The sequence below is a fragment of the Panthera tigris genome, chromosome D2 (assembly GCF_018350195.1).
Source record: "Panthera tigris isolate Pti1 chromosome D2, P.tigris_Pti1_mat1.1, whole genome shotgun sequence".
NCBI lineage: Eukaryota > Metazoa > Chordata > Mammalia > Carnivora > Felidae > Panthera > Panthera tigris.
Window position 1 is genome coordinate 67,349,177 of NC_056670.1, and position 27,534 is coordinate 67,376,710.

Below are 27,534 nucleotides of genomic sequence, written 5' to 3' on the forward strand. Positions count from 1 at the left end.
GCTTCAGGGAGGGGAGGAGAGCACCGTGGTCTCTGTTTTCGGGTAATTTGGGGGTACAAGGGTGTGATCAAAAGGGGATTTCCCGTGGCCCCAGCATGCCGGCCTGCCTTTGCCCTTTCAACCTCTCTTTCCTGAGTGAAACTTCATTGTTTATTTACCCACCACCTCTTGCCAACAAGGAGCTGAGATGATATACAACCCAGGCCACGTGTGACCGGATTGAACCAACAGAAAAAAACATTTTTTTTAATATTTGTTTTTGAGAGAGAGAGAGAGAGCATGAGCAGGGGAGGGGCAGAGAGAGGGAGACACAGAACCTGAAGCGGGCTCCAAGCTCCGCGCTGTCCGCACAAAATCCGATGCGGGGCTTGAACTCAGGAACTGTGAGATCATGACCTGAGCCGAAGTCTGACTGAGCCACCCAGACGCCCCTACCAACAGAAAAATTTTAGGTGAGGGCTGAGAAAAGTTGAAGGCGGCAAGTACGTGAGTTGTAAGGGCTGATGGAGCCATGGTGAATACTCATGAGATTTGACTGGGAGCCTCCTGGGAGCCAAGGCAAAAGGAGGAAGCAGTGTCCAGTACTTGGCTTTCCTTGTTAGAAGAAGTAAGTGTTCCAGGTGATTTGGGGAAATTGTTCTACTCGACTCTGTATTCTAGAATTCTCTTACGGGACTGTATATGATGTGGGCAGAGACACTGAGAGCCTTGGAGAAGATCCTTAGGTAGCTGGCAGCCGTACACAGGAGAACAGACCAGTGGATGATTTCTAGTCTGTGTGAACGGGTTCCTCATGTCAGGGTGACACTTCCCAGTGTCAAAAGACCTGATCTTTGCACATGCCTGCCTAGCCCACCTGAGCCAGTTGTGCTGGCTCAAATTTGTGGGTTTTTTTTTTTTTTCCAAACTGTTTTTCAAATTTCTCCTGGTACTTAGCTGATCTTCCAGGAGCCAAGTCCGTAGGACAAGGAGGAGGCTGCTGCTGTCATCCCTGTCACCTGCCACCCCAGCGTTCTGGGTGGGGATCCTGCTGGTCTGGGTTCTGGGAACACCTCGCAGACATTTACTCTTTGAGGTTCTCTGCTGGGTCTGACACCACCAGGAGGAAGCCCAGCCTGACTGGGAAGCGCCGACTCCTTCAGGCTGATCCTTGGGCCTCCGCAGACCTGTCTGATGAGGACCGACCCTGGGGAGGAGGGGTTCAGAGGGCACCTCCGGTTTGCAAGACAAGAAGGGAGAGAACTTTCCAGTTCAGAGGCAGGTCCCTGGGCTGAGAATCGGGACCCTTGGGTCCCTGTGTCAGAGCCGCAGTGAATTCACTCAGGCTTGGGCAAATGTCTACCTCCTGCCACCTCCATCTGCCCCTCTGCCCATTTGACCTGTGTCTTGTGCTTGCCTGAGGTTGTTGGAGCCAAAGCGAGACACGGAGGGCTGAGGGAAACGGCTCCCCGTCGGTCACAAGGGGCGGTGGTCTGTCTGTCCCAGTACTTCCCACAGCGCCAGTGCGACAGGCCCCGGGCCTGTCTGGAGATAGGGTGCTGTTCCCGTGTGCCCCCCCCCATGCCCCCCGCCCGGCTGGGGCTGCATCTGTGGGTGCTTCCTCACTCGCCACCCCAGTCTCTGCGTTCTGCCCCTTGGGTGCCTCCGCTGGGCGCCTCACCTCCTAAGGCCTGCATCATCTCCGCCCCCACAGCCACCGTTCTGGTTCAGCCCTGCTCCAAGCCTCATCCTCCCCAAACAGGCCCTTCTCAGCTCCTTGTTTTTACACGTGGTCTTCCCCCTGGCTGGAACACCCTTCCCCCCGCTTGGAAACTATGACTTTCTTTAACATGCTAGGTGAGTGTTACCTTCTTTAAGAAGCCTTCCTTGACTCTCTTTGACCTCCTTACAGATGTTACGGCTCCCCTGCTGTGTCCCAGGACACGGTCCCTCTTTCACAGGTTGTCCTTGGGATCAGTTTATGGGTGGGGTCTACATTAGCCGGTGAGTCTCCAAGGGCAGGGAATGTGTCCCACCCCCTCTGCGCCTGCCACAGAATAGGTATCAGCGACTGTTAGTTGAAGGACTAAGCAGCCCCCTTGCCCATCCTCGTCTCTGAGCCCCTGGTCTCTGTTCAGTTACCAGCTGGCTGTAGGAGCAAGATGTGTCCTTGGAGTGGTACCAGGGGGCACCTGCCCCCTGCCCTTGGCTTTGTCCATCCTGCCCTCCAGGGTTCCCACCCACCCGGGACTGGGAGGCAGCTCTGGCTGTTGGAGACACAAGCCTGGCTTAGATTGCCGACGTTTGGCCTTTCAACAGTTGAAAGCCACAGAGCTGGGCTTCCTACGCCGTGTCCCTCCGTGTCCCCAGGGGTGTCCCCTCTCCAAACCTATCTGTCCTCACTGTGCGTCCCCACCTAGCCAGGCCCACCCAGTTCTCAGGGACCTTCCGCAGGCAGGGCCGGGAACAAAGCACAGTTTATGACAGTTGTGTCAACACTGGGGGGATGGCCTGGGTTCACCCTGCTCCTTGGAAACCACGCCTGCCTGCCTAGTGCCTGCACCTAATCAGTGCCTCCTGAAGACGCAGGGGCTGCAGGGAACCTCCCTACCCCCTTCTCTCCTAGCATCTAGAAAACCCTACAGGCTTAGCCCAGTGAGTGGGGATTTCACAGCCCTGGAAGAGAGAGACCTTGGTCTAGATTGATCAGGCTAGCCAGATGATTAATAATTAAACCTGACCTGTTCCAGCCACACACACACACACACACACACACACACACACACACACCCCCTGCAGCCAGGAGTCACCCGAGAACAGGGGCTGAGAAGGAAGCCGGGAAGCTCAGTGTGGGCGGCTCCCAACGCCCTGAGGGTGAACATAGCCTTTTAAGAGTCTCAAGGCTCCTCCTTCCCACCTGCCAGAAGTCCTACGAGTCCACTGCCCAACTAAAGCCTTCCCGACTTTTCCCACGGGCTCTGAGCAGGCCTCGGGCGATTCCTAGGGTGCAGCCAGCTTTGGTGGCTCTGCCCTGGGGTGGGATTTGCAGATCAGATTGGACTTGGGCTCCACCTGTGTTGACGCTAGATTTCCTCAGCTCCATTGTGAGTTCCTCCTGAGTGGCCTCTCCCCTTTCTTATTTATGTTCCCACTGCCCAGTGCTCTGCAAAGGGCCGGGCACACCCAGCAGGCCCAGCACCAGCTTTTCGTCTGACCTGGGCACAGGGGCAGCGTTCAGCTCAGAGAGGGGGGATCTAGTCAGCCAGATGCATTCCACCCTCACATCAGGGACCCCTTAAGTTCTCTGAATGTCCTTCCCCAGCCACGAGAACCCTGAGACTCCGGGTAGCTGCTGGACAATGTGGAAGCGGAGAACCCCAACACCAGAACTCAGCCAGGCAGCCAGATTCTCCACTCTGCAGATTCATCGTTTTGGCTTCTCCCTTACTTGTCCCAAGGCCCTAGGGAAGCATGATCTCCTCCCTAAAGGCCACCTTCCCAAGCCACATCTCCCCAGAGCTGAGAGGCAGCCCCATCCAGTGGCAGCCATTCTTTTAGCATATTGACCAGCCTGCTGTGGTTAGTTCTGTTTGGGTAGGTGGGGAGGAGAGGGGTCTCCAGTCTCTGTGGTGTCCTAGCCTCAGGCCAGCCAGCCTGGCCCCCCTCCCTGGGCCTCTCCCATCCCAGGAAAGCAGGCCATCACCCTGGCCCTGCCTTCTCCCCTCCTGGTGATACGGGAGAGAGGACAGAAAGGCCTTGGCTAATTGTTTAAGCACAGGTACATATGTGCGCATGTGTTTGCACCTGCGTGCATGGGTGCATGCGTGTGTACATGCATGTGAAGCTTCTGGAAAGCAATGGTCACAGATGCAGGTTCAAAATCTGAGCCTTCCCAGGATGCTCTATCATATTTACACTCCAATCCTGCCCCTTGCCGCTTGGTACACCCATCTCTGTCTAGACCCACACCGTGATCTGCCTGTTCTCTCACTCCTGGCCCAAGAGTTATTCCTCTGGGACTATTCAGAGCCTGTCTCCTTCCTTGCTGAAGAAAATTCTACCTGCCAAACATTTGCCCCTTCTTTTCTTATTAGAGCAGGGCTGGGGGAGAATCAGAGGAGTGTGGCTAGTGTGTGTGTTCTTTATAGATGGCCGAGATTGATTCCCAGAGAGAAGAAGGAAGGAGGGAGAGGGAAAGGGAATGCATTCTCTGTGGGGAAGACGTCAGGGAGGCTCTGTCTTACCCTGGTGGAGAGTAGAGATTCCAAGATGGAGAGACAAAGAGGCTTCTAGCCGGCTGTACAGTATTAGAGAGTTAGAGACCAAAAGAAATGGAAGCAGGGATTTAAGGGCACATTACTACAGATTACATATTTGATCTCATTGTCCTTTGAGTGACCCAAATAACATATTTCGTTTAATCTAAGACAGGATCCGTTGTAAATTTCATCTTTATTTCTTGTTCAAAAAGAAGGAAAAAACACCTGCCAATTAAGTTCTAACAAAGTATTCTTAGCTAATTATTTGTTAGATGCAGCCTGACTTCAGGAATGTCAAAACGTGAAAAATTGCAAGTGTTTAAATATATGAATATGGTAATTTTACTTTAGAGTCTTCAAAATTCCACGACCTGCTGGGATTTATTCTGACTGCAGTCGCATATGTGCTTGTCCCCAGCTCCACCCCCACCCGTTCCAGGGAAGGACATTGACTCTCATCCTGGTAAGCTTCACTACATGCACCTGGCACATCGTAGGGACACATTTACTCAATTAAATTTTATGGAGCAACCACATATTCTCAGGGGGGCTGCAGTCAGAGCCTCTCCAAATGTCTTCGTAAATATTTTCACTTAAATGGCAATCTGAAAGATGGCTAGACAGGGGTGCACACACACAGGCACGCACCGCAGTCTGGAAATCTGGATTGCCAGATGACCTGATTTCAGTCCTCCTGTGTGTGTGTGTGTGTGTGTGTGTGTGTGTGTGTGTTTATGAGGGCCTTGGTGTCAGTGTACCAATTATTCCCATTATCTCAGGCTCTTGGGGAAAGCCTAGATGGGGACTCCACACACAACACGCGTTTGTGCATGCTGCGAGGAGAAGGGGGAGGTTTTGCAGTGGTTTTAAGAAAGAAACGCTCTCAAGGCACCCGGGTGGCTCAGTCAGTTAAGGGTCCAACTCTTGATTTCAGCTCACGTCATGATCTCACGGTTCATGAGTTCAAGTCCTGCATCAGGCTTCATGCTGACAGTGTGGAGCCTGCTTGGGATTTTCTCTCTCTCTGTCTCTCAAAATAAATAAACAACAACAAAAAATGCTCTCAAGTAATTGAGAGCATGGGGACAGATCAGATTGCCTACTGAGAAGAAGGGAGGTTTTATGACAGCATCCCCGAAGATTGCCATCATTTAAGGATGCGCAAAGGAGTCTAAGAAAAAGCAGCCAGAGGGGCACCTGGGTGGCTCAGTCAGTTGAGCGTCGGACTTCGGCTCAGGTCATGATCTCACAGTCTGTGAGTTTGAGCCCCACATCCAGCTCTGTGCTGACAGCTCAGAGCTTGGAGTCTGCTTCAGATTCTGTGTCTCCCTCTCTCTCTGACCTTCCCCCATTCATGCTCTCTCTCTGTCTCAAAAATAAATAAACATTGAAAAAAAATTTTAAAATAAAAAGCAGCCCGAGAATCTCCCAGGAGGAAACCTGGGAGAATATGCCATTGAGCAGACCCACGAAAGAGGGAAGAGGTGGCCATCGAAGGTGAATAGTTGAGCTGATTATCTATAATCCTGTTAGATAGATGATAGATAGATAGATAGATAGATAGATAGATAGATAGATTCAGTCATTCTGAGAATAAACATGTAGAAGATGCAGGGTGTTCAGTGGTAAATGTGGAGAAGGCTGGACAGGTAGAATTGCCTTTGAACCAATGCCATTTTAAAACTGCAATGACTTGTGTGCCATAATCTCCGTCGATGTGTGGATAGTGTATACAGTTGTCCTCCATCCCCAGCTTCTGACACGTGGATCCCCTCTGCCTTGCTCCACCCCTTACCCCTGGGGGCCCACTAGGTTCCATTTCCTGAGTCAAGCCTGACCAAGATAGGAAACATAAACAGTCACACTCCACTGTTGTTGAAGGGGGCCACAGTAGAATACTGCCCCTGTAAACACACACACACACACACACACACACACACACACAGAGTTTGACCCAACCCAAGCTTAGCTTACATGGTCCTGCCTGCTGGGCTGAATTAATGTGCTTCCAAACTGTCTGCAGGTCCTGGTGTCCTCAGGGGCTGGGCTCTTGCATGGGTGCCTTCTCCTCAGCTGTGATCCATTTTCCTGCCTGACCCTGGCCTCAGGCTCCCTCGGGAATAGGACTGTCCCGTAGCCCAGACATTTATTGTCAAACTTCTTTTACCCTATTGAACTGTACAAGGTTGTTTTGCCTGTGTAGTATCCCTTCCCTCCTCTGCAGGTGAGGGAACCGCTCCTTGTGAGACCCCATTGGCTGTGATTTGGGTGGGCTGATCTGTCCCATCCTTCTCAGGGTAAAGGGATTTTTTTTCCAATTTAATACATTATTTACTTTGAGGGTAAAGGGATTTTTTGGGGTATAATCTCCCTGCATGATCTATGAATCGGAATCCAGCAGCTCCTTTTCCTGCCATCTTTCCTACAAACCTTTACATATGGGAGTTAATATCTTCTCTGTGACTTTTGGCAGAACCGTCCAAAACAAACAAACAACAACAGCAACCGCAAAATAGGAAAACAAAACGAAACCAAAACCCACCATACTCCAATTCTGGGATTGCTATCTGTAAGTCTGTGGTTCTGTAGATCCCTGAGGGTCCTGAGATCATTTCAATGGATTCATAAGGTCAAAACTGTTTTTATAATAATATTGAGCTTTCATGTGCCTTTTTCTCCAAGTTGACATTTTCACCAAGAGTGCAAGCACAGTGTTAGACAAAATTACTGATATGTTGGCCTGAATCAATGTCGTGGCACCAAAGTGAACTTGTAGCCATTGTATCCTTCATTGCCACACATGTGCAGGGAAGACAAAGCCAGTTTCACTTAAGAAATCTCTTGATGCAGCAGTAAAAATGATTAACTTTATTAAGCCTTAACCCTTGCGTACACACGTTTCTAATATTGCGATGTGATGAAATGGAAAGTACCCATAAAGCTTGGGGGAGCCGTGAAGATACACCACTCAGACCTCCCGCTAGGGGAGCATCTGCTGTTCTCTGAATCCACCGCCATGTTCTTGCCACGGCCACGCTTCTCTCCGTCTGCTCCCAGCCAGTGATCATGCATCAACACAAGTTCATTCTTGACATGGGATTCCAACACCGGGTGACTTTGGCTTGAAGACCCTTCATTGGCCCGACTGAATCTTTGTTGAACTCTACACTGCAATCTGAGACGTTTCTTCTCTCCTTCCCCCGGGGTTAGACCAGTATGGTGGGCCAAAGAGTCTCCTTGCTTCTCTACCTCTTGCTCTTTTTCCTTCACAGGTGATCTCCCCATCATGCCCATCTAAGCTCTCCTTGGGATCTGTTCCTGAGAAGTCCTACATGTACATAAAGCTCTTCTACTGCATAACAAAATACTACGATTGTCTCATGAAAACCACCCATGTGATCGTCTGCGCCGTGAGTTGAGCCAGTGACTTTTTTCATAGAATACCATTTTGGCTGAAAAGAATGGCTGACTGGCAGACTGTGGTTATTCAGACTTGGTCTGGGGCAGACGTTTCCTCGGAAATGAATGAAGTGAGCTTGCCATTTCAAGGAAAACAAATGACAGTTTTGTTGTCAACGATAAAATTTGAGCGCTGAAGCACAAATTGGAATTTTGAAAAGTCCTGTATCTTCACCATGAGCTCGACGGTTTCCCCATGCTCACAGGCTTTTCTGGTGAGATAGGGGGTGATACTAAATGATGGGATATTGTGTAATGAGATGGGTCAACATTGGAAGATTTGCAAAACTCAGTGAACCAATACTTTTCAAATAGCCCATCCGTGATGTTTTAAAAATCATTCACGGGTAGAAGTCTTATTAAAGTGAAGGACAGATCAATGGATTTTATTTTATTTTACTTTTTTTTAGATTTTTTTTTATTTTTAAGTAATCTCTTCACCCTACATGGGGCTTGAACTCACAACCCCAGGATCAAGGGTCGTGTGCTCCACTGACCCAGCCAGCCAGGCACCCCAGATCAATGAATTTTAATGTAACAGACTATGAAAAGTTTATTGATATGGCTTCAGATTCCCCATTGCTATGACTACCCTTTAGTAACTACTTCAAGGTCCTTCTAGACAGACTAAGAATCTAGACCTTCCCTTCGAGGTCCTTCTAGACAGACTAAGAATCAAATTGACATGAGACAAATTAACAGAAGAAAATCAAATGTAGTAGTATACGTACAAGGAATCCATACAAACATGGGAATTCCAAAGACAGGCAAATGAGGTATATATGTCATTCTGAACAAAAAAGAAGGAGGTAGGGGTCTGGATATCCAAAGGGAAAGAATACAATCCTTAGGAAGAATGAAAAAGAGTAAATGTTTGGTGAACAAATGTTTGCTGGGCCACTCAGAAACAATGGAAAAAACAGAGGACTTTGACCAAACAGGGCTTGCCAGTTTCCTCTCTGGCCTATACCTAGTTCTGATCATAAAGCAGTGATCTACGGTGATAGCTCTCTTCTTGGAAAGGGTCCTCTTTCTAAATTCTTTTTAGGCCATTGTTGGAGGTAAAGAACTTTTCCGGAATCTCCTGGGTTTTGATTGCTTTTTAACTCAAAATAATCTTTATGCTAAAGTGGCCCATCCTGGGGCAGCCTGCCCTTGGCCCCCAGTACTACCATTGAATTTTGGTGTGGTATCCAAAAAGCATTACCACAATGATCTGAAAAAGTTATTAAAATATTCTTCCCTTCTTGGGGCGCCTGGGTGGCGCAGTCGGTTAAGCGTCCGACTTCAGCCAGGTCACGATCTCACGGTCTGTGAGTTCGAGCCCCGCGTCGGGCTCTGGGCTGATGGCTCGGAGCCCGGAGCCTGTTTCCGATTCTGTGTCTCCCTCTCTCTCTGCCCCTCCCCCGTTCATGCTCTGTCTCTCTCTGTCCCAAAAATAAATTAAAAAAAAAAAAAAAAAAAAACGTTAAAATATTCTTCCCTTCTCTACCCACATATCTTTGTGAGGCCAGATTTTATTCACATACTTCAACCAAAACAACATATTGCAACAAAATGAATTCAGAAGTATATAGGAAAATCCAGCTATCTTCTCTTAATCCTAAAATTAAAGAGATTTGCAAAAATGTAAAAACAATGACACTCTTCTTAGTAAATACTGTTTGTTCTGGAAAATATTATTTCCTCATAAGAATGTGTTCTTTAAATTCACATGTAATACATTTCTTATTGTTTTTTTAAATGAATTATGCATGTTTTAAAATTTTTCTCAGTTTTATTTGCTACTGTAGTTAAATATTTATAGCTAGAGTGCACATAATCAGGGACACTTAGACGGTTAAGTATCTGATTTTGGCTCAGGTCAAAACCCTGTTTTTCTCTCTCAAAAATAAATAAATGTTAAAAAAATTTTTGTTTAATGTTTATTTACTTTTTGAGGGGAGAGAGAGAGAGTGAATGTGAGCAGGGAAGGGGCAGAGAGAGACACAGAGACAGAATCTGAAGCAGGCTCCAGGTTCTGAGCTGTCAGCACAGAGCCTGGCCCAGGGCTTGAGTTCACGGGCCATGAAATCATGACCTGAGCCAAAGTCGGACACTCAACCGACTGAGCCACCCAAGCTTCCCCAAAATAAATAAATATTAAAAGAATTTTTTTAGAGTGCACATAATCAAAAGTTCTTTGGGGTCCTACATTATTTGAAAGAGCTACTAGAGAATGACTGTTTATAAGGTTAGACAGACAGCTGTCCTTTTGTCATCATGTGGCAAGAAGCTGCCTGAAAAGAAAGGCAAGCAGAACTGAGAAACAGAGTCAGAGTCCAGATATATAAATATTTGGACCAAATTCCTGGGTGGCATGCCTGCAACACTGAAGAAGACGTTCCAATTATGAAAGGCAATGACTTGTTTGCTTTGCGTTAGCTGCAATGAGTTGGAGTTATGTCACATGCAACCAAGGATACTGACCAATAGCCCCATTTGTCCAATGGGCTGGCCCAAGGCTCCCTGTCCTTGAGTCCTGCCTAAACTGACGCCCCTGGACTCTGTACTTTTTGTTGTTTTTAATTGATAAATGTTTAATTTTTAAAAACCTGTCAACTAGTCTCCTGTAATTCAACTAATCTCATATGTAGGTATATACATTTTATTGTAATGTGGGATTCTTATAATGTGGATTGGGACCTCTAAAGCCCCAGAGACCCTTAAAATGTCCCTCCTCCCCATTACTTTCTTTTTTTTTTTTTTTAAATTTTTTTTCAACGTTTTTTATTTATTTTTGGGACAGAGAGAGACAGAGCATGAACGGGGGAGGGACAGAGAGAGAGGGAGACACAGAATCGGAAACAGGCTCCAGGCTCCGAGCCATCAGCCCAGAGCCTGACGCGGGGCTTGAACTCACAGACCGCGAGATCGTGACCTGGCTGGAGTCGGACGCTTAACCGACTGCGCCACCCAGGCGCCCCACCCCATTACTTTCTTGATCTGTCACCACTGACTTTATAATGGGCCTATATACAATATCATCTGTAATGGGACCCTCCACCCTATATATCTTGCCACCTGCCATCATCCCAGTACAAACATTCACGTGCACGTGAATCACCTTAGGGATCTTACAAAATGCAATAGGCCTGAGATTGTTCGTTTTTAACAGGTTCCCGGGTGCTCCCCTCTGCTTCTGGTCCATGCCTAGAGTGCTGTGTGTCAGTAAACTCATTATTCTCAGGTTTGACGCTTTCAGTTTGTACTCTTCCTTGAGTCCCAAAGGCCCAGAACATGCAGTGAGTTGTGCTTTTATTAATCCAGGAGATTTAATTGTGCAAGCTTTGAAACTGACAAGTGGCATGAGCCACTTGGCCAATGACAACCTGGTTAACAGCCTACCATCCCTATTTTTAAAGTCAAAATAATTGTATGCACCCAACATAAAAAGTCAAATAGTGCTAAAAGGTTTATTTTAATAAAGGGCACTTCCGGGATGCCTGGGTGGCTCAGTCAGTTAAGCGTCTAACTTTGGCTCAGGTCATGATCTCACAGTTTGTGTGTTCGAGCCCCGCATCGGGCTCTGCACTGATAGCTCAGACCTTGGACCCTGCTTCGGGTTCTGAGTCTTCCTCTCTCTGTCCCTTCCCCTCTCTCGCTCTGTCTCTCTCTCTAAAATAAATAAACATCAAAAAAATAAATAAATAAAAATAAATAAAAAATACAAAACGGCACTTTCTTGTGCCTCCCCACCTCCCACCGGCTCCCAACCACTCTCCGTTGTTTCACCTGTTCCTTCAGATATTTCACTCCATGTTTCTAAATAATATGCATACATTCATTCTTGATAAGTGAATTTTAAACACTATCTATTGACTTCCTTGGATGATTCGATAATTTTAGCTTGCTTACACTCTTCTGAACCTCCCTTCTTCCCATTCCAAATGGATATTTGTGTTTTTATTGTAGTTAAGTAGATATGAATCACTCGTGAGCCAACTAGCAAACTGTGATCACATTCCCTTTCTTATATATATATTTTGTTAATCATTACCTCTTTCCGTTGTTGTTAGTTTCCTTCAAACTCATGGATAGGTCTTCTCATTCTATAACTAAGATTTTCCACAGGGTCAGATAATCTCTTGATTCCTTGGGTTTTTTTGTTTTTTGCTTTTTGTGTTTTGCTTTTTTGCCTGGAGCTTCCCCCCAAGACTCTTTATCCACTTCTGTCCCTTCATCCAGTTCAATTGGAACCACTTGCCCTCTGGACTTCCCTTACCTGTTGTCCCTGCCATCATCCTAGATGCCCTTTGGATCTCTCCTATCTTGTATCTCCTGTTTTCTGGAGCTCATACCTTTCTCTTTGTTTATTTGCTTTTGTTTTCAGCAGAACATACATTCAAATAGCTCCTAGAAAGCCTGAGAGGTAATAATTCTGGAATTTTGTGATTCTTGAAATACTTCTAACATTGGTTGGGAGTCTGGCCTAGTAGAAATTTCTGGGTTGAAAATCATTTTCTTTTTTTTTTTTTAATTTTTTTTTAACATGTATTCATTTTTGAGAGTGAGAGAGACAGAGCACGAGTGGGGGAGGGGCAGAGAGAGAGGGAGACACAGAATCAGAAGCAGGCTCCAGGCTCCGAGCTGTCAGCTCAGAACCCAACGCAGGGCTCGAACTCATGGACTGCAAGATCATGACCTGAGCCGAAGTCGGACGCTCAACCGACTGAGCCAGCCAGGCACCCCGAAAATCATTTTCATATGGAATATCGAAAGCATGACTGCATTGTCTTCTCACTTCCAATGCTGCTTTTGCAAACTCCATGCTATTCTTTTAACAGATCCTTTGTGTGTGATCTGATTTTTTTTTTTTTTTTTTTTTTTTTTTTACCCTCCCTGGAAGCTTTTAGTGTCTTCTTTCTATCCTCAGAGTTTTACATGTAACTGTGCTGTACCTTGGTGTGGGCCTTTAAAAAACTTTTTTTTTTTTTTTAGATTTATTCTACTGGTTTCTTTCTGCCTGGAGACCTATGAATGTTGTACTTTGACCTCTCCGCCACCTACCCTAAGGCTATCTCTGCAACTGGGTCAGTTTTCCCAGCTGCTGAGCACTAGCCTCTCTGGCCTGTTCTGAGGGAGGGAGCTGAGCAGCAGGGAGTTGAATGACAGCCCTGTGAACCCTGTGCTGTCCATGCTGTGCCCTGTAGTTACAGAGATCAGGTCCATCAGTCAGAAAACTCCAGGGCACCTTGGATAAATAGTCTGTGTGAGTGGTCCTGCTAAAGCCATTCAGCGCACAACCTACACGCCTCTACCGGGTGATCCTGAGAGCCATGCTCCCCAAACTGTGTTCCATGGGATTCTGGTGCCGCAGGATGCTCCTCACAAAAAGGACGTCGTAGTTAAACCAGCCTGTGAAGGCTGCCTTCTCTACATGCCTCGCTTGGAGATTCTCAGTGGAAATCTGCATGCTAACAGTTCTAAAGTCTTAGAATAAAGTAACATGATTGACTTCATTTAATCTCTTCTTTCCCCAACTACTTTACCATTTGAATCATGTTAATTCAAGAAAAGTTAGTAATATGTCACAGAATACTGAACTTTAGCAAATGTCATTGCTAAACTCCATGAGAGCAGAAACTGTCAGTTTTATTTTCTGCAGTGGGCCCGGGGCCTAATACAGTGCCCGGGACATAACAGGCCCCTGAAAATGATCTGTTGAGTAAACTAACGAGTCAGTGAATGATCGATGCTTTCACAAGTCCCTGATCTCCTTCGTTCTCTCTATATTTACAAAAAGTGAGGTCCCCTTAGTGCATTTTGCCATTTTGCTAGCATTGAATTCTGTGCTGTGGTCAGTTGTCTTTTCCAAATGATAGGTTTTTCAGGATGCAGTGAGATTTTAGATATTGAAATTTGTTCCCTCTGTGCACAGGGCTGGACTAGCACAACTGTTTCCCATTAACACAGGCGCTCTGAGGCCTCCCTCCGCTCCGTGGTTTGGGCTGGAGAAGAAACACAGGCAAGCCCTTCCCAGCGGTTTTCATGTGGTTGGCAAAGAGCTAACGCCACAGCCTTGGGAAAGGAAGGGCTTACAGCTCTTCTGACTCTACTCTCTGATCCTAGGCGTTTGGGCAATAACGAAGCTCCTGATCCCCTTCTCGGGAGCTGTCAGGCTCAGCCTACATGTCCTCCTTTGGAAAAGAAAGGGCACCAAGAAAGGGAGTGAAAATGTCTGGGAAATGTCAAGATTTTGAAAGTGTAGGATTTAGGGAGCTGAGGTGAGAGAGTGAGGATATCCTAATTTCTTTAAAAAAAATTTTTTTTTAATGTCTATTTATTGTTGAGAGAGAAAGAGAGAGAGACAGAATGTGAGTGGGGAGGGGCAGAGAGAGGGAGAGACAGAGACAGAGACAGAATCTGAAGCAGGCTCCAGGCTCCGAGTTGTCAGCACAGAGCCCAATGTGGGGTTCGAGCTCACAAACCACGAGATCATGATCCAGGTGCCCCAAGAGTATCCTACTTTCTATTATCTTCAAGTGCAGGAATTAGCAAACTACATCCTGAAACCAAACCCAGCCCACTCCCTGTTTTTATACTGTCCATGGGCTGAGCTTCATTGGAAAAAAAAAAAATTAAAAGAATAATATTTTATGAAAATTATATGAAATTCAACTTTCATTTTCAAAGAATATATACATATCTCATTACCTATCAGCATTAACAGATGAATGTTTGCAATAGATTTTGATGATAGAAGACATTGACTTTGGAAAAAGATTTTTTTTACGCTTTTTTATTTAAACAATCTCTGTACCAAACGTGGGGCTCAAACTCACGACCCCAAGATCAAGAGCCACACGCTCTACCAACTGAGCCATCCAGGTGCCCCAGAAAACACTGACTTTGAAACCCAATTAGGTGAAATGTTATTCCTCAAAAACAAAATTTATTCTTCTCATTAGGAGACCCGTATTATAAAAAAATATATACTCTATTATGATTATTGTGTTTAAATGTTATTACTAAAAATCTCATTAGAAATGTGTTATCTTTGGCTTTTTAAGTACCTATACAATAGCCTCAATTTTGCCTCTTGTCTGCAAAGCCTAAACTATTTACTGTCTGACCCTTTACAGAAAAAGTTTGCTGATCTTGCTCAAGTGGATTATCTACTGCGTTGGAATGACTTAAGCTGCCATATGTGGCTGGGGAGAAGGGAGTTTAAATAGATTCATCTAGTAGTCATTCAGTCAACAAGTTCTAATGTGAGCCTCCTATGTGCTGGGCCCTGAATGTACGATTGGTGGACAAAGCTGCCATGGTCCCTGCCCTCAGGGAGCTTATAGTCCAGACTCAGAGCACTGGAAATTCACCAGCCTGCGTGTACATGTCTGTAAGGATATGCTAAGTCAGTGACCCCTGACAGCTTTAACGTCTCAACTTGTCAGTAGGTCACCTTGGCCAGGGCACAGCTGCCCAGAAGTGCTCTGTTGAGAAGTTCTGGAAGGGTGTATAAGGAAGGCAGGATCAGGTGAACACCACGAGACTAGTGAGGGAGAAGCCAAGTCCGGGAAAGTCAACCAGGATAGGGTTGCCCTGTCATATTGGTTCAGGCAAGAGGCCAGAGAGCCAAAAGCAGAGATGGCTTCAGAGCTACTCATAGACTTAATCCTGCCTGCCTAGGTCCCAAAGAGCCTGAAGAACCCTGCAAGCTATTCTTGCAGAGAAGCCTGGCAAAGAACATGGAAAGAACATGGGCTTTGGGGCCACGTGAACCTCATCTGGAGTCCTGGTTCTGCCACTCAGTAGCAACTCTGTCATCTGAACTTGGCAAGTCACAACTTCTATGTACCAAAGTAACCTTACATGTAAAGTGAACGTAGTAATTGATCTATTTAAAAATATGTAAAGAGGAAAGTAAAAGTCCTCATCTTCACCAGTCAAATCCCCCTCCTCAGACATGCATTATTAATATTTTGGTTCAAATACTTCCAGACTTTCCCCTAGGTTTATACTGCACAGATATATATGTATACACATGCATCTATTTACAAACCAAATATTACTGTACATACTGGTCTGTAACTTGATCTATTTCTGTTCAACAATCAATCATAGGGGTGCCTGGGTGGCTCGGTCGGTTAAGCAATTGATTCTTGATCCCAGCTCAGGTCATGATCTCATGGTTTGTGGGACTGAGCCCTGTGAGGGGCCCTGAGCTGACAGAGCAGAGCCTGCTTGGGATTCTCCCTCTCCCTCTCTCTACCCCTCCCCAGCTTGCACATGCACACGTGTGGGCTCTCTCTCAAAATAAATAAACCTAAAACATCTATTATATACATCACTTTAGGTCCATACATATAAAATATGACTCTTTATACCAACTCCATAGTGCTCCTTCATATAGCTAGGTGGCAATTAACACAACCTACTGATGGAAATTTGGTCAGTTCTGATGTTTTTCTGTTATCAAATGTGCTGCAACTGACGGGGATACTTATGAATCTATGTTATTGCTTCTGTAGGAGAGAGTCTTGAAAGTAGAATTGCTGGGTCAAAAAGTACACGTGTGGAAAGTACACACATTAGATTCTAACAAATCACCTACTTCCCAGAGGTGTGCCCTTTGCACTTGGACTTGCAGTCGATAATATCACGTGCTTAACACATATCCTTATAAGCACCGGGTTCCATTAATTTTTTAGTCTTTGTATTTCCTTGACAACAGTAAAGTTGAACATCTTCTTATGTTTATTGGCCAGCTGCCTTTCTTCTGTGAATTCTTTGTTTATATTCCTTGCCTATTTTTCTATTTGGATGTTTGAGCTGTTCTTCCCGGTAGGCATTTTTTTGTACATTAAGTGTCTGTTGGCAGAAAGAAAGGACATTGTGTTTTGCAGCTCAGTTAAATGTCTTGAATATCTTACCCAGGTCTACTATTTGGCTTTAAACTTTATGCTGTTTTTCATCATGTAGGAGTTTTAAATGTTTCAGTATTCAAACGTGTATTTTTTTTTTTTTCTGGTTTCTGGGTTTCCTGTCTTGCTTAAGAAGTCATCCTACCCTGATGTTACATAATTGGTCTCCTTTGTTATCTTATCATCTTTTTAAGGCTTCATTTATTTATATTCATATTGTTAATATTTTAGGAATTTCTATTTGGAGTAGATGAGGAATGTATGTTGATGATGTGTCTCTGAGGTTTTTCTTCTCTCATCACTTTGAATGCATTCAGGGACCCATAATTTTTTTGAGCCAAAAAGGCCTGTGTGCTGTGTGTTCCTATAAATGTACTCATTCCGAAGAACAATTCCACAACTTGTTAATACAAATGTTAATACTGGTTATTTCTGTGTGATGGGATTAAAGATGCTTTTAATTGTTCTGTCTTGTCATATGTATTTTCTTGTTGTTTTTTTTTTTTTACAATTTTTTTTTTTTGGTAAGTAGGCTCCACACCCAATGTGGGGCTTGAACTTAAGACCCTGAGATGGAGAGTCACATGCTTTACCAACCGAGCCAGCCAGGCGCCCCTCATTTCCTCTATACCTAGCACAGAGCCCGGTCAGAGGTAAAAGTGTGGGGCTTAATTGGTTAAATTTCTCCACTGGCCCCCAGTATTCATGTGGACCTAAAGACAACAGCTTGGCTCATTGAAAAGGACATTTTCCCTAGTCAGAAATTTTATTCCCTGCCCCCCCCCCCTTTCTCCCACAGCGGGTATGCCACACATGTTGAGAACGTGAATAAAGGCAAAACAAATTTGCATTCCAGGCTAACTCACCAATAAACATGTTTGTTAGTACCGTTGCTAAATAGTCAGTGTTCGAGAATGATTTGAGACCAAGGGGTTTACTCCCCACTATCCCAATTGTTAATTTGGATAGGGTTTCATACCTTTTCGGGAGCTTCTCCGTTCCTATTATTTGATTTGATCCTGGGCTCCAAACACTGGTATGCAGAGAACAGGTATGACTGTGCCCTCCAGAGCACTCCCGGATTATATACGTCTTTCCCAATGTCTGAACGTTCAGAATACCAAAGAGTTTTCCTTTTAAGCACCGATACTTTATTAACTTAAAACGTTTGGAAGGAGATTTTCCTAAAATAATCGTCTATAGAGCCCTGCTTTGCTAAGTCCTTGAAAGTAGCCTTTATCACACTCGGTTGCTAGGCACGACAGCCCTTAGAGCTACTGACACATGTAAATGTGTTTGCCATAGTACTAAATGGCTTGTGTGGTTTTTAAAGATCTAGTTTCTGCCCTATGGTATTTCTTTTCCCTTCCTTGCTCTCTTGGTTGCCTTCAGTGTTTTTGTCAGTCATCAGTATGTCTATCTCTAACAGACCAACCCCTGCTAATCAATTGTTTGTCATCTGTGGTATGCCAGGAAGCCAGAAAACCAAGCCATATTCTCATTATACGTAAACTAAAGAAACCCAGGCTCCAGGAGGAGATCTTCGAGGGCTTTTCTCCACGTAAAGAACATGAGATAGACTGACAGTTAGAGTAATTTCTTTTGATTACCCAGAACTGTTTGGGGATTTTTCTTCCTGGTTGGCACATTGCTAAAAGCATTGGTTGCACTTTACAGATTAGGAAACGGATGCCAATGAGACAAGGTGACTCAGTCAAGGTCACATGGTAGCTGAGTGGCAGAAAAAGTCCTAAAACCTGAGGGAGCTTCCTCACCTCCATGGCCCTGTCAGGTTCAGACTTGTACTTTTTTTTTTTTTTTTTTATAAAGCAAAAAAAATTTTTTAAGTTTGTTTTCAGAGAGTAGAGAGAGAGAGACAGAGCACATGAGTGGGGGAAGGGCAAAGAGAGCAAGGGAGAGAGAGAATCCCAAGCAGGCTCTGCACTGCTTGTGCAGAGCCCAGTGTGGGGCTTGAACCCACAAACCGTGAGATCATGACCTGAGCCGAGGTCAAGGGCCAGCCACATAATCAGCTGAGCCACCCAGGGGTCCCTTGTACATGCTTTCTTTGATGAGCCAAGTGGCAGGAGCCTGGTTTGGGCAGACCTCACCATTGCCTCTTCTGTGTTTCTTGCCAGAAGTGTGGGCCCACTGCAGACCTCTGTTTCTCTGGGAGATTTAACCAAACCCACTACCCACCTGGACCCCTTTTGCTAATATGGAGCCTGGTAAATTGCTGTGTTTACATCCAGAGGGCTAGTTTATTGCTGCTCGGCACTGGAGAGGATTGTTCAATCTTATCTTCTCTGGATAGTGATGTACTGAGGGCTGCTCAATTCTGACCTAGATTGCAAATTACCCGCAAAACACCTAGTCCTGAGTACACATGCACACACGCACACCCATACACACACTTCTCAGGGAAATTAAGCCAACTGCAACTCACTGACACATCCTTTCCTCAACAGGCCGACTCCTTCCCAGAAGGCTGTGAGCTGGGCCAAGGCAAACTGGCAGAGCAGCAAGGTCCCGGGGCGCTGTGTTTATTGAGCCAGGACCATTTCCCGGAGCTGGATGCTTGCCTCCTGTCCCATATGCCTCAATCTCCTATCTTTCGTGCAAGGAGAAGGCTGGCTGAGAGGACCCAGAGGAGAGAGAGAGTGGGCATCGGGCTGCGGTACAAAGAATAAAGGTCAGCTTTCAAACCACTACATGTTTCAAACCCTGAGTTCAGAGAACAAAGACCCTGTAAAATGGTGGAACTGGAGTCTTTCTCTGTTAGAAATTCCACAGTGGTTGCTTTGGTTGGTGGAGGTCTAATGAACTGCTCCAGCCCCCATGGCTCTGAATCTGCCCACTGCCCTCGTCAGAAGCCTTTGATGGCTCCCAACAGTCTGGCCCCATAATGTCCAAACTATCATTCAAGACCTTTTATGGATTGGCCACGGTTTTACCGCCCTCTCAGCCCAGAATCACCCTCTTTCTGCTCTCAGCCTTTGCAGTCTTATCTGTACCCCTCCTAATACACTTATCACTTCCCACTGCACACTATACTTATTTTTATGGGTCTTATCATCCCTACTGGTCTAGTCTATGAGCTCCTTAAGGGCAGGGTCTATGCTTATCTTTGTACCCGGAGTCCTTAAAACAGTACAGGATGTCATGGGGTGTTCAATAAAATTTGTTGAATTAAACCAGGAACTCTCCTACAGGGCTGAGTTCACTCTGAGAGAAACAGGACATCCAGTGTCTCATCCACTGTCCCATGAGCAGGAAGGACACCTCCAACCCAGCTTGCATAGAGAGCATTTGAGATAGAAACCTCAAGGGCCTGTGGCCCAGCCCTTGCATTTCAGAGATAGGGAGACTCAGACCCAAGCACTGGGTTAAGAACAGTGGATGTTTTCATTTCATTTACAGCTGAGAAAGCTGAAGGATCTCCCAGCGGAAGCTACTTTCCTAAAGCCAGACAGGTAGAAGGTGGTAGAGCTGGGATTTAAACCTGGGAATGCCTGACTCCACACCCATTTTCTGTTGTGAAGGCCCCTCTCCCCCCAGCCCCTGAAAATTCGGTTTTCCTGCTGTTTCCCAGAAAAGGGCTCTGGCTAGCCAAGGCCAGGGAGGGTTCAGACACTGAGGCAGGCAGCATTTGGCTCCAGTCCAGCCTGAGCTCCGTGGCTGGAGAAGCTATTTATGAATTCTGCCCGTCCCAGGTCTGGCAGCGCAGCTACCTCAGCTGGGTCTTTTCACAGAAGACCCGTCAGGCAGGTAGCAGAACATCACACAGAGCCTTTGTCTACAGGACACAGTGTTTTCCTCTGAGAAGTTTGTGTTGGCCCCGCTGGTGGGGGCAAGGGAAGTAGAGGCCTCCAGCCTCTGCCCGCAGGGCACTGCTCCAAGGGGGCAAAGCTTGTGGCTCCCGAAAGTGAAAAGGTCAGAGGGAAGGAAAGGGAACTTGAGAGGAACCCAAGTAGAAACTCAGGAGAGGAACAGTCCGGGTGGTACTCAGGACAGTGGATTAGGAACTGCACAAGAGTAAATCGGGTTTTACATTGCCAGGCCGCAGAGGGCAGGGGAAACAGTTCAGGCTAATAGGTCACTGGGGGCCAAATCCTGCCCCTTGCTGCTTGTGAGGTCTCAGGCAATTTTTTGATCTTTCCGAGCCTCAATTTCCTTATCTGTTGTGTGAGGGAATTATAAAAATATCTTGCTGGGTGTGGTGAGGACCAGACACCTGGGAGGGTGCCAGGCACAGTAGTCACTCAACAAATGGTGGGGTCTTTATGAAATTTTGTAAACATTCCCTCAGTTTCCAGATTTAGGAGCTAATAAAGGACGGGGCTGCAGAGAACACCCGGGTAACGGTGTCAGATGACTGTTGACTGAGAAAAGGAAACGAAATCACCATGAATAGACCCACATTTAGAGGAACTCTGTCCCAGAAACAGTTGGGGGGAAGACGATCTGCTTCTAATCAGGGAGCAGCCAAAGGAAGAACTGTGGAATTTAGAGTTGTTGACCCATAAATGTTTTAAAGTCAGCATGTGTATGTGTGCATAGGGTGTATGTGTATGTGTGATATTTGTATGTATTGTGTCGTCTGTACATGTGTGTGGTACACTGTGTGCAGTGTGTGTGTGTGTGTGATATGTGTATATGTGTGTGATGTATATATATGTTGTATGGTGTGTGTGTGTGTGTGGTAAGTGGATGTGTTGTATGATAACGTGGATGTGCTGTGTGGTGTGTGTGTGGGGGGGTGTATGTGTGTGGTTTATTGTGGGCGGTGTGTGTATCATCTCTCACAGTAAGATTTCGTCTTCTTCCTGGAGGCCTTGTAGTTCACCTTCACGAATGCTGAATAGCAAAGGAAGGAAAGAAACTTATTACATAAACGCTTGGTCCCTTAGCCTACGCTTTTTGTTTAACTTTCCCAAAGGCTCCCAGGCCAGGAACATGAGGCTCAGAAGGGCCACTTGTCTAAGCTCAAACCATCTGGTTTGTGGCAGAGGCCAACCCTGGAGCCCATCTGCCTGAGAATAATGGTAGGTTCTGTTGACCTGACTCCTGAAAGAAGCACCCCTCAAATGCAAATGGAGCCAGGGTTTTGTTCTTGGGTCTGATCTTCAGGCAGCTTTCTTGTGGCATGTCACCTAAATACCTGAGCTCTGCTCTGGCTCCAAGGCCCGCCACTTCCTGCGCCGCACTTCACCGCCTTGGGTTTATTTTTGTCGGCTCTTCCTCTGAGCCGATCCTCACCCCGGTGAAGCAGGCTCAGTGAGAACAGAAACAGTTTGGGGTGCTGGGTCTGGCCCCTGGGCTGGGGCAGAAACAGCAATCCTGCCTCAGCCCGTCAGGCCAGAGTGTTCCTGAGACAGCTGGAGTGTTATTCTGCACGTTCTGCCTGGAATCCAGCGTGGCTGGGTCCCCGGAGAGTTCCAGCTTCCTGCCATTCCCGGAGGCCCCTACAAACTGCCACGGTTTCCCTCCTCAGCATGGCCTCAGCAAAGTCAGGCTTCAGCTGCAGGCACTGAAGGCTGCTTGTTGTAGTTTATTGTCCTGAGCAAGTCCCTGCAGACCCAGCGAATGACAGGCAGGCATCTGCTGGGCTAAACCAGGAAGTGAGACTCCCACTGATAGCTTCAGACATGCTCTTGTACAGAAAACCAAAATGGTACTAGTTTCTTTATTCCTTCACCAAAGAATCTATTGTCAAGCACCTACTAAGTGTCTGATGCAGAGGCGGGTTTTTTGTCCTTCTGGAACCTACAGTCCAGTGGGGAGCCATTGTGAAAAGAAAGAGCTGAGCCTGGGAGAGGGCCATAAGACCAGAGGAGCGTATCCTGGGAGTGGTATCTTGTGGCCCCCCTTGGATACTAGGGCGCACACACTGTCCGGTGGTGTCTGGGGAAAGCCCTTCCATGGAACAAGTTCCAACTCATCTCTGGCTTTGTTGCCTGCAGCTCTGGGCCACTGCTTTTTATGACATCTTCCCTGTGTTATGCCTGCAAAATTTTTATAGAGCTTCCTGTACCTGGGATGCAGAAAGCACATGTAGCCTTAATACTTCCCCAGGGATTGTGCAAGAGCTCAAGACCTTCACAGGTAGTACTTAATGTGCTCCCAGGCCTCTAGTATTCCCTGGGAAAGCTTGCTGTCAGGGCGGTTACTGACTCCAACACCTTTGAAAGTGAGCTAGAGCCAGCACTTTTTTTCTCTGAGATAGGGGATTCTCCCAGAGGGTAATAATGCCTGTGGGAATGACTTTGGTCCTTTGAAAAGAGGCATTTGCTCTTAAGGTCACATGGTCATGCTTAGTAAAATCTTACTGGCTTCAAAGAGGCTGTGTAATTTGCAAAAAAAAACCCAGCCCCATTGCCAGAAGTATTGAGGCACCGGTGAAGACGTGAAGGTTATATTGGAAAATTCTCAGGGAGAGGGTGTTGCGCAAAGTATAGGCTTTAATACATACCTGAAGAGGAAGAGAAGGAAGAACTTTTCCACCAGCAGGAAGCCCCAAGAGCATCCAATAGAAGCTGTGCAATTATGTAAACTTCTTTTTTATTTTTTAATTTTTTTTTTTTACGTTTATTTATTTTTGAGACAGAGAGAGACAGGGCATGAATGGGGGAGGGTCAGAGAGAGAGAGAGGGAGACACAGAATCTGAAACAGGCTCCAGGCTCTGAGCTGTCAGCACAGAGCCTGACGCGGGGCTTGAACTCACGAACCGCAAGATCATGACCTGAGCCGAAGTTGGATGCTTAACCGACTGAGCCACCCAGGCGCCCCGCAATTATGTAAACTTCTTAAGTCAATTGGCTTCTTCAAAATAAAGAAGTATGGTAATCCTTATCTACATACAGTATAGAGCTTCTCAGAGGCCCAGAATATTGTCATGTTTCTTTTTTTGTGAATTTTTAAGCTGCAAATCTGATGGCCTTAATTTCCTTTTTTTAAAAATTGTTTTTAATGTTTATTTACTTTTGAGACAGAGACAGACAGAGCATGAACAGGGGAGGGGCAGAGAGAGAGGGAGACACAGAATCCGAAGCAGGCTCCAGGCTCTGAGCTGTCAGCACAGAGCCCGACGCGGGGCTTGAACTGACGAACCGTGAGATCATGACCTGAGCCGAAGCCAGACGCTCAACTGACTGATCCACCCAGGCGCCCCCTTAATTTCCTTTTTTTGACACTGCAAATTCTGTAAAAGAAATCATATCCATATAATTTGTTGCAAAATGTGAATTATTGACACTGAACTAACTGTGTACTGTTTGGACAGGGTCCCTTAAATTTTCTGACATTTTTTTTGTATGGGTGTGTTTTTTTTAAGTTCTTATGAGAAAGGGAAGGGAGGGTAAATGAACCACTGGGTGTCTGGGTATAATTTGAAGGTTCCTCCATCTAGATTAGCAATCTTCTCTTGATTATTCTCTGTTATATATAGCGGTGCTGTGAGAAGGGGGAAAGTATTTTTCAATATATTGGAGTTCTGCATTGCTTTTTTGGTAATAAATAATCAACGCTACCAAATTTTTTTCTAAATAGAAAAGAGAAATTTTATAAGAAGACGGTATTAACCTAATCATCATGTAAGCACTCTGGATGGAGGAGTCTACAAAATTTTGTTTTATGATAACTTCTTCTCTTAGATTCTTCATTCATGAAGGGGGATGGGAGTAGGGAGGTAAGGGCAGAAAGAAGGGTTTCTCTTAAAAGACATTAGTTGTGTTTTATAAATAGTGTAACTTGCTTAAATTCCTTATGTGACATTAACATTTGTTAGCTAGTGTTTGTACTGAATAGGGTTTATGACTGACACAACTTTGCAGTGTTGGTTCCATCCTGTTCTAGTGCCTAGACGTTTACCTTATCTCTTCAAAGGAGTCTTTTCTTTAAAAAATTGAGGTATGGTTGATGCATAATGTTGCCTTAGTTTCAGGGGTACAACATAATGATCTAACAGTTCTATATGCTATGCTGTGCTCATCATGAGTGTAGCTACTGTCTGTCACCATATACCGCTATTACGATACCATTGACTATATTCCCTGTGCTATACCTCTCATCCCTGTGACTTATTCATTCCATAACTGGAAGCTTGTATGTCCCACTTCCAAAGGATTCTCAAGAGACGATGGCTTACTGGCGTAGCAGGTACTGTCTAGTCTCCTGGATAAAAATATGCAAAATCATAGAAAAGCGCTGTATGCAGGATCTTAGGCCATCAGCCAACCCAGAGATCATAGTGGTTAGATCACAGCCCAGAAAGAATCTGGGAGGCCTTTTGTGTTCTACACTTTCAGAGCAGTCAGAAGACCTATGGTCACACAGCCACACAATCCAGTAATAGAACAAGGATTGAAATTCAGGCCTCTTGCCTTCTAACTCAGGTCCCATTCTACTATATAAGTACTTTCTTATATTATGTAAAAAGAGTGCCATGGTCAAGTAAGTTCAGTAAACATTGGGCTAAAGAGAATTAAATAGACTAATTTATGATAGGATTTCTCAGAGCCTTTAAAACACCATTTTTTATAGCGATCCTCCAAGAGGGGAGATGATAAGTAGTTTTCCCCAGTTAAGTTTATCCTAGAACCCTTCTGTGATAGAACATCTGCAGAGCATATTTTGAGAGACACTATGTACTGCTTTGTCTCTTAGATAAGTTTGAGGTTTTTTAAAAGATAAATTCATGGTTATTGGAGCTATGACTTTCGGAAATGTTAGGAGGTTCAGTTTATAACTCTGGCCCATAGAGGTCAACATAATGGAAGGTAGCTACCATGCCTGACTAGAATGACTACTGGGATGTCCCAAGATGACATTCTGTCTCTTTTTAGGACTATTGCTATCCTAAAAACCAATTTTGTTTCCCTTTGCTTCCCTGTTGTGGTTGCTTTGAAGGTGCTTTGATTCTGTACCTGGTTTGACATATAGAGGAAAGTTGGCACTTCTTGGTGGAATACCACTCTGTATATGGGCCCAAACATAATAATATACTGTATTCCAGAAGTTCTTGATCTTCTCTGGGACATGACTGTTTCAGGGGTCTCTTAAAAAAAGTTAAAAACCCCCTGGGCTGAAAATGCATATTCATAATAAAATTTTAGGGTGGACTTCTTATACCCTTTGAAGCTCATCAGTAAATCACTGACCCAGACTCATTGCTCTCAAAAAGAACTTTATAAAACAAAATGCACACACACATACACAACACAAGAAATGGTAGTGGTAAGACTTTACGTTGCCCCCTCAGGAGTAATTTTTTTTCTTTCTTTTGAATTCTTGGTTCTTGATGCCTTGATATCTACTATTTCCTGTTTCGATGCTGACTTTGTCAATCGTGCCATAGGGCTGCCAATCATGTTGCTTTAAATGCAGGGTTTGGGGATTTCCTGGAACTGCTTTAAAATGTCAGTCCTTGTTTTTCTTTCTGGAAACTGCCCTTTTTGGAAAGAGACAGAGAGAGACAGAGAGAGGGAGGAAAGCGAAGACTGAGGGCAAGACCATACGGAATAAAGGAAGGCAGCTGCGTATTGTAGGAAGAGGTACTACGACTGGCTATAACTTGCCTAGAGACAGACCTCTTCCCCTCTCTAGGCTTCAGTTTTTACATTACTCTGCAAACAAGTGGACCCAGCGAGGCCATCTCCCGGGATTTTCTTCTGCTTCTGACCTTCCATGAAGCTAACTTCATTTTTAATATAAACATCTAATAATACAAAACAATATCTCCCTTGGCTTGCTCCTCACCTCTTCTTATTTTCCACTACTTTTATTTTGTTTTGCCCAAGATAGAGGTTTGATTGCTTCCTTTCCTTAACTTCCTTTTCTATGTGTGTCTCCATCTACCCAGCACTGACCTCTTGGGTCACCCTCCACTCCTTTCCCTGCAGATCAGGTTCTGTTAATCACAATCCGTGATCATTCATTCCTTTTGTGTGTGTGTGTGTGTGTGTGTTCTTTTTTTCCAGTACAAAGAATCTCTCATTTCCACACCAGGCCCCCTGGGCTCTACTGCCTCTTAGGAGTTGAGGGGAAACTATTGCAGCACAGACAGGATGGGGGCATATAGGCATCTTCTGTGAGCTCAGTGCTCACTGGAGAGAAGAGGATGAACTCTGAGAAGGGTGCAGCCTAGGATCCTGTGTTCCAGAAGAATGCAAATAAAGCCCCTGGCGACACAATTCAGAAGCGCTTCTCTTCTCTGACTCAACATAATTAATTCGATGGAGGGTGTGGCAGTTGTAGGAAGTACTGGAAAAGCATCTGCTTGCATGGTCTTGTGATTGCAAAATTCTGAGGAGCTGAAGTTTTTATAGGCTTAAAACTCAGGCCAGGTATGGGAGATGTGTTGAAAATATATGGGCTTTTTGGGAAAAGATGATCTATTGGAGTTCCTGAATCTGAATTTAGTTTGTTTCTACACCCTAAGATGGCAGGAGTGATTTGGTGGTGGAAACAAAGATAAATGTACCAAGAAAACCTCTCGAAACTTGAAATGGGGAAGTAAAACCATATCAGCTTTTCTTGGTACTATTTAAAAATATTGCATCTACTTCTTTGTGGCATGCTGCCCATTAGTCTATGTTTTTTAGTCTAGGAAAGATATTCTTAAAAAATGCCCCCATCAACAGCTTCTAAATATCATTCTAAGCCTCCCTACCACCACTCCCCCTCCTCCCTCACTTCCAGGACCTTAAATGGACTCCACAGATAGCAGGAGGCTCTGGGGACCAAAATTGGCTCAGATATTTAACTTTCATTCAAGAGACTCAAAGTTGAGTGGCAGAAAGAATCCAGTCAAGGCCTGGGTACCAGAAGGTCTGGACTCCCCTGTCAATGTTGCCCAGCCCATGCAAGGGACACTGAGACCTCATTGGTACTCTGGCTCTACTACTGACTAGCTGTGTGGCTTTGGGCAACT

General features: G+C 45.4%; 1 long non-coding RNA gene across 2 annotated transcripts; it reads left to right on the plus strand.

Moving 5' to 3' along the window:
* The first annotated feature begins 485 nt into the window (after nucleotides 1-485).
* On the plus strand, nucleotides 486-15,381 carry LOC107180118. Of its 2 annotated transcripts, none has more exons than XR_001510851.2 (3): nucleotides 486-607; nucleotides 4,590-4,701; nucleotides 15,369-15,381. It is a non-coding gene; the product is annotated as an uncharacterized LOC107180118 (long non-coding RNA). The 2 variants fall into 2 exon arrangements; XR_001510852.2 differs by lacking the exon at nucleotides 15,369-15,381 and adding an exon at nucleotides 7,511-7,561.
* Nucleotides 15,382-27,534: the final 12,153 nt, after the last annotated feature.